The sequence below is a fragment of the Ambystoma mexicanum genome, chromosome 6q (genome assembly GCF_040938575.1).
Source record: "Ambystoma mexicanum isolate Mex_15411 chromosome 6q, UKY_AmexF1_1, whole genome shotgun sequence".
NCBI classification, from domain to species: Eukaryota; Metazoa; Chordata; class Amphibia; order Caudata; family Ambystomatidae; genus Ambystoma; species Ambystoma mexicanum.
In genome coordinates, this window is record NC_090937.1 from 1159717315 (window position 1) to 1159729918 (window position 12604).

At 45.4% G+C, this 12604-nt stretch overlaps 1 protein-coding gene across 10 annotated transcripts in view; it reads left to right on the top strand.

The window, feature by feature from the left end:
• APBB2 (amyloid beta precursor protein binding family B member 2) overlaps positions 1-12604 on the top strand; it is a 1500548-nt gene that overhangs the window by 264904 nt on the left and 1223040 nt on the right. For all 10 annotated transcript variants that reach the window (XM_069631754.1, XM_069631756.1, XM_069631760.1 and 7 more), the window contains exon 2: positions 2774-2848. The gene's annotated coding sequence lies outside the window, so the exon portion shown is untranslated. The remainder of the gene's footprint in view (positions 1-2773; positions 2849-12604) is intronic.

Sequence of the window (12604 nt, forward strand, 5' to 3'; positions counted from 1 at the left end):
AGCCAAGAAAGTAAAGAAAAGTGATAAGACTATGTGAAAACGGAGAGAACCAAGGGTAGACGTATACCCTTTGGTGTTTGACATATATAAGAATGTCCTGGCAGGAGAGTATACCAGGCATAGTGCGAGTTGGGGACCTGCATGAAATTGGATTTAAGACTGTGGTGTGAAAGTCCTGGCAGGAGAGTAAACCACACAGTGAAGTGAAGCTGAAGACCAAGGAGAGAAATATCCTCCTTGGTTATGCAAAGTGAATTAACGTGAAGAAAAGAGATACTGCTGGGATGCACGTTCAGATCACTGCCCCTCTCAAACTATTCAGATTGTGGAAAATATATCAAAACATGGAAAATGTGTAAAGGGCGGTGTAGGGGGGAAGGGGATCCCTATGAGCGGAAGCAACTGATGATACACATTTATTGTAACCATTTGCTCTGCGATAGTGTCACGTAGAATGCATTGTATGCATGTAGTAGTTATGACATAAGCTATTGTTGCATGTCAGAGTAGGCCTGAGTCCTTGTAGGCCGTGTTGGAGACACAGAACAACGAGGCCTCAGCTCTTGCTTGATTATCACATTCCAATTCCCAGGCGTCGCAAGGAACATGCATGTACACCCCTATATAAATGTATCAAGGTAGACCTTCGAACAATTAGGTAGGAATGTGAGCAGCGTAATGGAAGAAGGGCTGTGGACCAGTACGAAGGCCACACTCATGGGACCTGCGGCAGAGGTCTTGGGTTACCAAAACATGAACTGAGATTTAGGACCCGAGTGCCCCCCAGAATGATGAATGTTCCATTTGAACTAACAGATGCACATGAATAACACACTTAAATCCTTCAAGAAGTGGATGGTGTAGTGGGACACTAGGCTTACCTCTTGGAATGGGTAATTGATATAAGGGGAGCTGACAACAAGGTCTGTGATTTGTACCAGGGAGAGCAAAGGGTAATGGCAATACAGTGGGGAGGCATGATGGGGGCGGGGCGCCTGTGTTTCTCAGATGAAAAAAGAGTTGCTTGTTTGCCAAGGACTAGGCTGACCTCGAAATTCTGACGAGTTCATGTTGACGACCAGGTGCCTATCACGTGGTTAGGAGTAAAGACAAGGTGGTGTCTTTGTAGGCTAACCAATTACTTTGCATCACTTCATGGTGGAAGAGATCGCTACCCACGTGCGGTAAAGATGGAGGAGAAGACACCACCAATTTGAAAAGGCACTATGTAACCATTAGCATGTAAATAGGCAGCAGCCAATGCGGGTGAGGGATGATTACTGTATATCGAGTGCGCCATGAATGACGAGTTGTACGTTTTATAAGATGAACTCCATCTTTGTGGAGAAGGAGAGCTCTCTGACAGTAGACTTGGAATACCCTGACGCCCATTCCTTGTTGTATACAAAATAAAAGCTCTTGTGCTTCTCGTAAAAGGGTGTATCTAGCATTTGTCCCTAGCAGATTGTTTTTTCTAGGTCTGGTTGTTGTGGAGTTAACCTACAATACCCCTTTACCACAGAACATAGTAAAGCCAGAAGGAGGAAATACGAATAGAGGAAGGGAGTTATTTCCACCTGGACATATGAACATTATTTTGGAACTTTTGGGATGAGGGAGGACTTTTTGCTACTTTGAACAAAGGGGAATATAGTAATTTCCCCATGGAGACGTGAATGCCAATTGGAACTATGTGGTGTGGGATAAGAACCAGCGGAAAGGAGTCATTAACACTGGGATTGTGAAAACAGTTTCGAGTTACATTTCCCATTCTTAGCATGTGAGGGTCGGAGTAGGATTTGGACACAGTACCGAACTTTTACTTTGGGACACTCTGACATTAGGTAATTGTGTTGAGGCAAGGAACCCCCTCTTAGTGTTGGGGGTGGAGAGGCATTTTCCAACACTTTTTTTTATTTTAATAAAGTTCTATAATAACCAACATGACAACTATGTGTGCTTGTTGTACTTGTGACTCCTCGCAGAGTGTAGAAAAGTAAAACACTTAAAATGGGAGGGAAGAAGATAAAGGGGTTGTTCTAAAAACGGGCAATTATCCAAAGAGCATTTATTTTGAAAAATCATCATTAAATTACTACGTGTCAAAGTGATTTTTTTTCAAATAAATGTCCAAGCAGGCCAGTTGTCAAAACCATGCAGACCACAGTTTCTGACATTGCAATTCATACTTTGCATCTTTTGGGTACTCCACTGCAAAGCGATTGAGTGTAGCCTGGGGGGTTTACAGCTGGAGGACCATCGGACAAAGTGAGTTATTCCTGTCCCTCCCCTGTATCTCACAGACTGGGAGTGGGGTCAGAATGCTAGGAGATGAGATAATTTGGGATACTAAGCTAAACGATGAAATAAAGATAGACCCATCTTCGGGACAACTACGCTTTTTTGCTTCCCTGTTCCGCATACTGTGCACTGTAAAGAGCGAAGTGTCGTTGAAGAGGGTGATGACTGGATCTATATTGTAGCCTTTCCTGATTCTGGATGGAGGGCCCTGTACCATGTTGCCATTTCTCTATGTGTATGCAAAACCACAACGGAATACAGCAAAGGTAGAGTCAGTGAAACCATGACTCGAGATATCAGTGAGTTTCTGGTCGGATGGATGGGGTGCAGCAAAACAATTGAAACGGCAGTGGTATGATTGCAAAAAAATTGTGTATGTTGAGTATGCTTGCCAGGTAAAAAGTGTACATTTATTTCAGGTGCTACAGTGTTTCGAAGTCTGATTTGATGATTTTATTTATGTTCTTTACAGATCACTAGCCATGTCGCAGCAGAGATGAGCGGAAAGAGTGGAGCATTGTGACCTGAGATTGTCGCTGCTATTAAGGTACAGTGTAAAGCTTCTTTTTACAGCAGAGAAGCTCTACTTCTTGAAGCTAGGTCCACACTCAATAAATATCGAAAATAAGTGGAAATAAAAATAAACCTGAATGTGAAAGGGCTACAGTAGATGGATGGCCTATTGAATTGGTAAACTTGTGAAAACCTGCGGATTTTGAGATGGGGGAGGGGTGTGGGAGAGGGTAGCAGTGATGGGTGTGGGAGTGGGGCAGCATCTCACTGCTAGTACATGCAGGGTTCCAAAGCCCCGAATTGCACTCGGTACTAGCAGTTTTGGATAATTCTGCAGTGGTACTCTATATAACATTCATCGTGCTGATCACAATACTTGCCTTAACTATGCTATTGCTTTAAACATGTGCGCATGCGTGCGTTTACGTAGCAAGATGGTTCGCCTGGATGGGAAGTGGTGAAACGTAGCTTGAAAACTACAAGCCAGTGAGCTTCACTGCATTCTGTAAATGTTACACATTTCCCCTAAAATTATGTTGGCGAGTTGATGTCTGGATTCTAGTTTAAAAAACGTTCTACCTACATGCGTGAAATCTCATGGAATCTTTGGGAGGTGGGAGTTGTGCTGTTATCTGTTGTTGACATTGCTGGGATGGTTCCTCTCATATCTCAGCGCCACAGTTATCTACTGGTCCAATTATCTCCTGTCTAGCTGGCAGCCTTGGGCAGGCAGTGTGCAGGAGATGAGGCTTAGCAGAGTGGAATGGATAGTGTTTTCTTCAGACGCGAGGAGTGAGCAAGAGGTCTGAATGGCACAGAAGCAATGTTAATAAAAAAGATTTAGGATCGGCTCTTGTTGGTCCAAGTCCAGAGCTTGCAAGTGATGGTCGCCACTGTCCATGTAGAGAGGCTCAAATAGCCAGCACAGAAAGGTTTCTGTTCTTCTTGTTGTCTCAAAAATGCATCTGGTCATTTAATTACAGATTACACAAGTAATTCAACAGAACTCGACTACAGAAACGTCAGCTGATGAAAGCTGCTACTTGTACTGACTTGAGAACTCTAATCTGTGCCCACATAGCACTTACCTTTTTCAAGTGTATAGCCCTGTTACCATCTTCTTACAGGCATGCAAGACCCGCCCACCTTGGCTTCCAGAGGCCAGGAATGATGAGGGACGGAGTCTTTCCGGTAATTGGCTTTATTGGTAGACACCCAGGTACATCAATGGAGACACCAGGAAGGCAGTTGGAGACACAGAGGGGCAGAGAGTAACAGAGATCGGCGGGGACACGGGCCTCCTGCACCCAGAAATGGTAGCTGTAACTTTCCCTACTGACTCTGATTGCATATTTGAAACACTCATGAGCACGCCACAGCAGGACATACACTTGTCACTCATCCAGGATTCCATACACAAAGACAGGCAAGCAAGAAGCGAGGATGTAGCACATCTTACTCTCTTAAAACAGAACATAAAGCAAGAAGCACAGATAGACCGAAAAGCATCAGAGGACTCGGGCCAAAACCAAAAATTAGAGGATGCCGCACATCCGGAGTGCAGGCAAGTCAGCCAAGGCCTCCCTTCCTCGACCAGCAAAGGACAGTGAGAAAAGGCAAAACAATCGGGTGCTCATCAAGAGGTGGCCACAAAAAGAAGTTTATGTATTGCTTCAGTGGGGACAGAAAAAGTAACCCAAAGGATGGCTTCACACATGGAGGTAGGCAGTGGCACAAGAAGGAAGACCACTTGAGGCAGCGAAGGCAGTCTTAAATAATCTGGCTAGGATGTGAAGCTTGTGCATCTCTCTTAGGATGGGAGAAATGCTGTAGAATCTCTTGTTTCTCGTTATCAGTTGGACAGCAACATGTTAATTGACCCTATGTGGGGCCAGGTGCGTTGCAGAAATTCTGGTGAGAGCAATTCCCCATTGGTGTGGGTTATTTCCAGGGCCTGGACTGTTTCTGAGGTCCTCGGGTGGAAGGAAAGTTTTTTCTTCCAGAGGAGAGTTTGCTGGTACCAGGCGCTTTGGGGCTTTTTGTTATTTGCTGTCCTGTCCGAAGGCTAGAGTGCAATCTATAGTGAACCCAAATGATTTGGCAATCTGGGTCATGCGATGTGCGAAGCGATCCAGGTGTGCATGCAGTTTAGCCACCTTTGAAGGGGTATCCTGCTTACATGGGTGATGGGGAAGGATGCATTCTGTACTTGTGGGATTGAAATTTATGTATGTGCTTGTCTTCCAGGCTTAGATGGAGGCTGGGCAATTCTTGGGCATAAGATGACCTGTGTGACGCTTACTTTTAGGTGTAATTGCGTATCATTTGTGTACTGATGGAGTGTAATGTTGTTGTCATTGAGATATTATCCTATTGGCTCCATATATAGATTAAAGATCACCAGAGAGAGAACTGAGCCTTGTTGTAGTGGGAGTGGGAAGAGTAGTATTAGTGTGGGAGAAGGCATAGTAGTGATAGAGGAGTAGAAGTAGAAGTGAGAGGAGTGTTCACATCAAAGGGTGGAAGCAAGACATTGGAGGAGTAGAACATTTGAGGGACAGAAGATTGGTGATAGATGATTGGTGAGTGGAGTCAGGAGGAGAGGAACTAGAGCACAAAGGAGAAACGACCGTGGTCCTGATTGAAACAAACTGAATCCCACAGAGCAAGTGCAAGGCATTATCCAAATTTACCATTAGAACACTGATCTTTGAGAGTAGGGAAAGCTAGTATGTCCCTGGGGTACTTAAGCTGCCTGCATTCAGGGTCACATTGTTAGTGTAAGACAAATATTAAATGGTAGGGGGTCAACATTGAGAGAAGGGGAATGTCCCGAAGCCCTACACAAATCAAAATCCTTGAACTTTTCTTGAGATTCAGAGTGTTTTCTGTGTCATCTGTGACGCTGTGCAATATGTTAATTAACAGTGATAAATAATGGGCACAGATGGACTGCCATTGACTCCACCAAAAACTAAAGGTATACTGTTTTTTTTAAAAGATCAGAAGTTCAAATGGTTAAATCATAGGGGTTCTAAAGCAGTCCACAGAGCATTGAAGAGGAAACATATGGGGTAAAGATGCACCTTATTGTACATTTTTGTTTCACAACTGTAGGGGCCTCTTGGCACTGGGAGAAATTAAATGGAAGACGAGCTTGTGATTTGCAAGACGAGGCAAAAAGGAAACCATGCGGAAAGGAAGAAAGACAGTCGAACGGCGCATTAAGTGCATCCATGAAAGTGAAGCTTCTGTGCTAATGGGCTGGAGACCCACCCTCCACCTGCACTCCCAAGCAGAAAGGAAAGGAGGGAAGCACACTGGCATATCACCCCCAAATGCACTCTCTGCGGCACCATAATTTGCTGGTACTGCTACACTGCTCAAAGCACCTAGGACTCCATCAGATATCTGAAGTAGCAATAGAAATGTGCTTGTGGGGTATAGCTTGAAAATGGAGTTGTATGGTGATCAGGCAATGGAGTGGCTATAGGGTTGGGATGTGCCTATAAGGAGTAGATGGGTGTGGGGGGGTTCGATGCATATGTGTGGTAGCGTGGGAATGTGCCTGTGGGGGTATGAATATAGATTGGTGATGTGTCTGTGTGAGCAATCAGGGGTTGTTGCAAGGTAACCGTTTGTGGGGGAGTGGAGTGTTGGAAATGGCCTGTTATGGTGGTTGGTTAGCCACAGGTTAGGGGATGGGCATAATGGCTGTGTTGAGGGGAGGAGTCCGACCAAACTGTTGAGCTAGATCCTGTCCGAACATGACCACAACCTGCTCAAGACATGTTGCTGCTTGGTTGGCAGTCAGTGAGGTGCAGCGTGTGACCGAAGACACTGGGAGCCCAGTCCTACATCTGGGCTCCTGTGCCCCTTCAGGTCACTTTGAAGCAACTGAGAAGCGATGGAGGGAAACCTTTGAATCAGTAATGGTTTGTCCGAACGCTAGCTGGTGGGCGCATAGGTATGTGTAAAGGAATGGGGACTGCATCTTCTGAGGGAAGTCCCCTCTGTTCTGTTAGAATTAGGCTCCATTGAAATGCTAACACCCTACGTTTAAGGGACTCTGGAGTTCACATCGCGTGAACTCGGGTGTTAATCCAGAGTCGGTAGGTTATCCTCCTCATGGACACCCCTTTGCGTGCCCATAAGAGTCGAGCCCCACCAATAACTTTAGACATCTACCCATAGTGATCTTGTATAATGTGGCAGTTAATGGTGCTCTCTCCCACGGCAGGGTCTCTGTTCTGAAATTGCCAGCTTCTGTAATATCATGGAGCAAGCAATCTACTTCATGCTCTGCGGGGCGCAGATGCTTTGATCCAATTGCGAGGGATGTTTGAGAGGTTAGAAATCTCAAAATGGCCGCCAGACGGAGAACTGCTCATTTTGGACAGTTCTCCGTGCTTATCGAACATTTCTTTTCCTAGTGAGTGATTTGAGGGAGAGTGTTCGTGGTGCGTAAATGCGAGCCAGTGAGATGCAGTTTTTTCCACCCTAGTGCCTTCAGATGGATAAAAACAGATGTGGTGTACGAGAAAAAGCAGAATGAGCGTGGTGTGCACGAAGATTGCATTGAGTGATGCATATTTGGCAAGTACTGTTGAAAGGTAAGCCAAAGTCGTCCTGGTCCAGAGTGCTGGCAGTAAAGCAAGGCATTCCTCTGGCAGTTATAACAATCTTCAGCTTGCAGTTCATGCATCACGCCATTACTTTGTTAATTCACAGTGCGGTCACTGGCACACTACCAGTATGCAGCGCCACATGTCAAAAGACTGCTGTACGGCACTCCAGCTGCTGCAGTCAGTATTTTCTTTGAGACGTTGCAGTGTTTAGGTCGATTGAACGAGTGCTCAATTTAGATGTGAAAAGTGAAGCCTCAAAAAAACCCGCAACTGTACGGCAACAGGTTCTGATTTTGTGTTTGGAAACTACAAATGAACCCGCCTTTCGGCCAATTGAGGCAATCGTCTGAATATGCTCTTAGCAGTGTTAGGCTCTAGGTTTTCAAACAGATTTAGTAACGTTTAGCTATTTCTTTCAGAAACTTCTGACAATTTATGGACCTATGTAAAACTATAATGTACGGTTTACAATGACTTTACAATTAAAACATGTGAACACGCCTACTGTGGGCAAATATTGTCAAGTTTTGATGTTAATTGACCATTGTATGTATGCATTTTATTTTCTATTTTGCCTAATCTGGCCCCCTGCCCCAGGGCATGCTGCTGTTGAGTTCAGCAGTTTGCAGCAACAGAGCAGAGTTATTGCAGCAGAAATCTGCAAATTCTGCAGCATACGCTGTAGGTAGCTCTGAAACGTACAGAATTCCATAGCCGATGTCCTTATGTGCTTCCTGATGGAAAATACGCTCTTAGATTAGTTTCATGAACTGGCCCAGTATTAATGCAATTTACATGACATCCAAATGTTGCAACTGGGAACACGAGTACTTGGAGCATCAGAAATAACAAATTACCATTGGTGTGTCCTTAAGACAATAGAAATGAAACCCATGTTATGCCTTTCTCGTACTATTTAAGAAATGTTGCCATACATTTGCGTTTTTTGTTGAGGGTGCAAAATCTTTGAGGTGGATGGTATTTCTAATGCATTTAATTTTAAAATTGTTTCAGCTGCAAATCACTACAATATGAATAGCTGCGAAAACAATATAATTTGTCTTATCTTGGAACAGGTTGCATTTTTATTATCGCTATTGTGTACTGGCTCAGTTAATGGAACATCGTATAATATCTGTGCAGAGATCAAAATAAAGATTTTATGAGCACGAGCAAAACTCAGCTCCAGGCATCACCCAGTGAGGGGTCGGGGCTATTTTTGGGCATGAATCATACATACAGCCACGTCAGATGCAAAATATATCTTTGTATCCATTACATGTCACAGATGACTGCAATTTTTTTTTCTTCATAAAATGTTATTGGCATATTCAGAAGCATTACATTAATCATAACAGCAGCTATGGTGAAGCGTACAATAGTATGTGAAAGCAGCAAAGATTTGCCGATGGAACCAAAGTGAGGGGCCTCAAAATGCTGGAGGAAGCATTATTGTCCATGGTCCATCCTGTCCTCAGATGCCAAGTGGGATACACTGGATGTGGCGTGATGGGTCGCTATGGTATGGGGTTGTGGTTCAGTATAGCGGGCTGCCCTGGAGCCATCTGGTTAGCGGGGGCCTCCTGGTGAGGGCCGGGAATTTAGCAGCATAGTCCATGAACGGGTCCCATATGTTCAGGGTTCTATATAGGAAGCCCGTTCGGATCGCCGTGATTTTTTCAGCCACGGTTATGTCCCAACATTTTGCCCACCAGAGGGCCACTGAAGGGCCTTCTTTATTCTTCCATACCCGGGCCATTGCTATTTTTGCTGCCAAGAGTAGATGTGTACATAGCCCGGGGATGTGGCCTGAGACTGGAAATGTAGCCCCACCCGTGCCACCCAGGAGAATGATTCCGGGAACCCATGGGATGGAAAGGCCTGTGATTTCCTTGATGTGTTTGAGTATCTCTTTCCAGTACTTTTCAGCTTTCGGGCATGACCATGTCATGTGGAATAGTGAGCCGGAGTTTGGGCATCCTCGCCAACAAGTACTGGGTATGGATGGATTGGTCTTGTTGATTTGTGCTGGTGTCGTATAGTACCTGTAGCATAGCTTATAGCCCCCTTCTCTGTCTGTGATGCATTGCGAGTTTTTATGTAATCTGGCCCAGATCTTTCCCCAATCCTCGACTGCAATCTCTTTTCCCAGATACTTTTCCCATTCAAGCATATACCTTTCTTTTTTAGAGGGGTCTGTTCTGTCTAGGAGTCGGTAAAAGGTTGCAATCCTGCCTTTGTTGGTAGGGGATGTTAAGGAACGTTCCAGTGCTGTTAATTCTCTGGAGCACTTCTCCCGGATTGCTCTATGAGACAACCAATGGTGGATTTGGGCATAATGGAACCTTTCCCGTTTCCCCACCCCAAATTTTACTTTGCACCTTTCAAATGAGATGGGCGCACCAGCCTCCAAGAAGTCGCCAGTCGTCCGTAGACCTCCCACTATCCAAGGTTAAAAGCTGTGCGTAGACAGGCCTGGGGAGAAATCAGGGTTATTCCAAATGGGAGTTAGGGGGCCCATGGGACCGCGGGTGCCCCACTTACGGGCTGCTTCTTTCCAGCAGCGGACTGTTGTTGTCGTTGCCAGTAGGGGTCCACTGTTTGCCTGAGGTTTTATTGTTGGTAGGTTTGGGAGGACTGAGAGCGATACCGGGCACCAAGCCTCTTCGAGTTTTAACCATTTTGGTCTGTCTTCCTCTTGGACCCAAGTGAAGGCATGAGATAACTGCGCAGCTAGAATATACCTTGTTAGATCCGGTACTCCCAGACCTCCCTGTGGTATGCCCCTCAACATTATTCATTTGGCTATGCAAGGTCCCCCCCATACAAAGTTTTGGATTTGTTTTTGCAAGGATACTAGGGCCCGACCCGGTATGCGGATGGGGAGAGCTGTGGAATGGTACAGCCATCTGGGAATTAGGTTCATTTTGATGGCAGTGATCCTACCAAACCAGGACATTTCTTGGGGCTTCCACCATTTGAGATCATTATGGAGATCTCTGATCAGTTGCGGGAAGTTACTCGAATACAGGCGTAGTGGGTCCTTGGGGATGGGTACCCCGAGATATTCGATAGCCCCCTAATGCCAATCCCATGGTCCACAGGCGCAGAGTGTCTTTTTCTTGTGCAGAGAGATTAACCCGCAAGGCCGTGGACTTGGGTAGGTTTACTGAGAACCCTGACAGGGCCCCGAATTCTGAGATCTCCTCCCAGAGAGCTTTCAGGGACGATGTCAGGTTAGTTTCTGTTATTAGGACATCGTCCGCGTATAGCGCTATTTTATATTCGTGGTCCCCACTGTTAGCCCATTTATGCTAGGGTTTTGTCTGATTCTTGCGGCAAAGGGCTCCATAAACAGAGAAAAGATTAGGGGTGAGAGTGTGCAACCCTGTCTAGTGCCCCTAGTTATGTAGATCTTGTTAGATCTGCCCCATTTACCCGCAGCTGTGTGGTGGGGGATTGATAGTTGGCCATTACCCAAGTGATGAAATTTGGACCAAAGCCCAAGTGCTCCAGGACTGCCCGAATGTACCCCCAGTCTTACAGATCAAAGGCTTTGTGTGCATCCAGTGATATAGCGGCCATTCCTACCTTTAGTTTGTGGGCACTTTCGATGATGTTTATCGTCCTTACGATATTATCATGAGTTCCCCTCCCCGGGATGAACCCTGTTTGGTCTTGATCAATTAGGGTTGGTAGTGTTGGGCCCAACCTGCTGGCCAGTACCTTGGCAAAGATCTTCTTGTTGTTGTTTAGCAGTGAGATAGGTCGATAAGAGGCTGCTAGCTCGGGGTCTCTTCCGGGTTTATGTAGTAGTACAGTAAGCGATTCTGCCATGGATCCGGTTACTGATTTTGAGTCAGTGAAGGAGTTAAATAGGGCTGTCATCTGGGGGGCTAGGATTCTAGCGAATCTTTTATAGAAGTTTGCAGATAGGCCGTCAGGGCCCGGGGCGGCGGGTTTGAGAGGATTAATTGCGTCTATGATTTCTTCGGTGGAGATGGGTGATTCTAGGGAGTCGAGTTGGGATGTGTCTCGAGGGGGAAGTGTACTCAGGTATTCTGGCAAATTGTCCAGTGCCGTAGGGTTCCCGGACATGATTGATTTATGGTGGTTCAGCAGCTCTTCCATTTTTTTCTGATTCTGAGTAGAGCAATTTTCCATCTTTCCCTCTTAGTTTCAGAATATTGTTCCGGCTCTGGAGTTTTTTCAGTTTCTGCACAAGCACTTTATTCGCCTTGTCCCCCTTGCTGTAATAAATTTGCTTTGTGAATGCTAAGGCTTTTGCTGTGCGATCGGCACAATGCATTTCCAGTGCTATTTTGGCTTTCCTCCGGGCTCTCTCCGTTTTCCTGGAGTTGCGTTGCTTCAGTTCATCCCCTAGGTGTTTCACCTTTTCCTCTATTTTAGCTGCCATGATGTTAGAGACCCTTCTCTGTTCCGCACCAGCGCTAATTAATGTGCCTCGGACGACTGTTTTCATGGCATCCCAAATGATGTTGATGGGTGAGTTCTCTATTGTATTTTCTTTGAAGTAGTTAAGGAGCGTTTCTTCAGTTTCCAGTCGGATGCATTAGTCTAATAGCAGTGCATCGTTCAAAGTTTCCAGTAACTTTGAACAGGATGTTTTCTTCCTGAGATGGTTAGTTTAGCTGATACTGGCGCGTGGTCCGATATCATGCAAGTGTGGATTTCTGCATTGTTAAGGCAGGGGAACAGAACACCAGACATTAGTATGAGATCTATTCTTGAAAAGCCTTTATGCACGCAGGAGTAGTGTGTGTAGTCTCTTGCAGTGCCGTTAAATAATCTCCATACATCTACGGATTCAGTTTCTCTGAGCAGTTTGGCTATTGAAAGTGCTTGTGCAAAGTCTGTGTTTGTGGGGGGTAAGGTTTTATCCACTTGGGGATTTGGCATGCAGTTGAAATTTCCGCTCATGATTAGGTGGCCTTTACAGAAACCGGTGATGGTCAGAATTAAGTTTGTGATGAAGTTGGCTTGGGACGTGTTGGGGCCATAAATTGAGACTATGGTGATGGGAAGTTCTTCAAATAGGCCCTTTAGAAGTAGGAATCGGCCCTCCGGATCTCTTTTTATGGTGATTTTCGACAGTGGGACCCTGTCACTCAGTAGGATTGCCACTCCTCTTTTTTTTCTGT